Here is a 2407-nt window from a genome sequence, read left to right as displayed (position 1 = left end):
CTCATAGATCATGTTTAAGCTTTTGCATCATGTAGTTTAAACCTATTAGTGGAGAACTACCGTAGAGCTTGTTGAAATTTGGATTGCATGATTGATCTCTCTAAGGTCTAGATATTTTCTGGTAAAAGTGTTTGAGCAACAAGGAGACAGTGTAGAGTATTATAATGCTTGAATATGTTCTTATGTAAGTTTTGTTGTACCGGTTCATACTTGTGTTTGCTTCAAACAACCTTGCTAGCCAAAGCCTTGTACTGAGAGGAAATGCTTCTCGTGCATCCAAAAACCTTGAGCCAAAACTCATGCCATTTGTGTCCACCATAACTACCTACTATGTGGTATTTCTCTGCCATTCCAAAGTAAATTGCTTGTGTGCTACCTTTAAAATTTCATTCATTGTCTTCGCAATACATAGCTCATGGGAAAATAGATTAAAAACTGTGGTATTGAATATGTTGCTATGTATCTTATTTCTTATAAGTTGCTTGTTGAGCGGTAACCATGTTTGGGACGCCATCAACTTTTTACACCTTTGTTGAATATCATGGAGTTGCTATGCATGTTCGTCTTGTCAGTAAGGGTGATTTATCATGATTAAATGGTTTGAGTATGCATATTGTTAGAGAAGAACATTGGGCCGCTAACCAAAGCCATGCATCATGGTGGAAGTTTCGATTGACATTAATCCTCAATCTCTTATGAGAATATTATCTGTTGTTGAATGCTTAAGCATTAAAGAGGAGTCCATTATCTGTTTTCTATGTTGTCCCGGTATGGATGTCCTTAAGTTCGAGATCTATCAAAACTGAGAAATCAAATGCGATCTATCTCCTTGGACCTTTGTACGAGCGGCATAGAGGTACCCCTTTGTGACACTTGGTAGAAACATATGTAATGCAATGATAATCCATGGAAATCCGAGCTAATTAGGATAAGGTGCGGGCACTATTGGTATTCGATGCATGAGGCTTGCAACTTATAAGAGGTTTTATGCATAACACATATGAATTATTACTACCGTTGACAAAATTGTTTCCATGTTTTCAAAATAAAAAGCTCTAGCACATGAGTAATCCATGCTTCCCACTGCGAAGGGCCTTTCTTTTACTTTATGTTGAGTCAGTTTACCTACTTCTTTCTATCTTAGAAGCAAACACTTGTGTCAACTGTGTGCATTGATTCTTACATGTTTACCTATTGCACTTGTTATATTGCTTTATGTTGACAATTATCCATGAGACAAGTTGAAAGCAATTGCTGAAACTTAATCATCCTTTGTGTTGCTTCAAAACCTTCTATTAAGAATCTATTGCTTTATGAGTTAACTCTTATGCAAGACTTATTGATGCTTGTCTTGAAAGTACTATTCATGAAAAGTCTTTGCTATATGATTCAGATTGTTTAGTCATTATCTTTACTATTGCTTCGAATCACTTCATTCACTTCATATGCTTTACAATAGTATTGATCAAGATTATGATAGTAGCATGTCACTTCGAAATTATCCTTGTTATCGTTTACCTACTCGAGGGCGAGTAGGAACTAAGCTTGGGGATGCTTGATACGTCTCAAACGTATCTATAATTTCTTATGTTCCATGCTAGTTATATGACAATACTCACATGTTTTATATACACTTTATATCATTTTGATGCATTTTCCGGCACTAACCTATTAACAAGATGCCGAAGCGCCAGTTCCTGTTTTCACGCTATTTTTGGTTTCGAAATCCTACACAGGAAATATTCTCGGAATTGGACGAAACAAAAGCCCACGGTCTTATTTTCCACGGAGGATTCCAGAACAGCGAAGAAGAGTCAGAGGCGGCCAGCAGGGGGGCCACCCCATAGGGCGGCGCGGCCTGCCCCCTGGCGCGCCCAGGTATGGGGAGCCCACCCCCTGGCTCCCCCGACTCTGCCCCTTCGCCTATATAAATTCTCCGTCGTGAAAACCCTATTACCGAGAGCCACGATACGGAAAAAGTTCCATAGACGCCGCCGCCGCCAATCCCATCTCGGGGTATTCAGGAGATCGCCTCCGGCACCCTGCCGGAGAGGGGAATCATCACCGGAGGGCTCTACATCACCATGCCCGCCTCCGGACTGATGCGTGAGTAGTTCATCCTTGGCCTATGGGTCCATAGCGGTAGCTAGATGGCTGTCTTCTCCTCTTGTGCTATCATGTTTAGATCTTGTGAGCTGCCTATCATGATCAAGATCGTCTATTTGTAATGCTACATGTTGCGTTTGTTGGGATCCGATGAATATTGAATACTATGTCAAGTTGATTATCAATCTATCATATATGTGTTGTTTATGTTCTTGCATGCTCTCCGTTGCTAGTAGAGGCTGCGGCCAAGTTGATACTTGTGACTCTAAGAGGGAGTATTTATGCTCGATAGTGGGTTCAT

This window comes from Lolium rigidum, chromosome 3 (genome assembly GCF_022539505.1).
Source record: "Lolium rigidum isolate FL_2022 chromosome 3, APGP_CSIRO_Lrig_0.1, whole genome shotgun sequence".
Taxonomy (NCBI): domain Eukaryota; kingdom Viridiplantae; phylum Streptophyta; class Magnoliopsida; order Poales; family Poaceae; genus Lolium; species Lolium rigidum.
Note: the sequence above shows the minus strand (reverse complement) of the source record.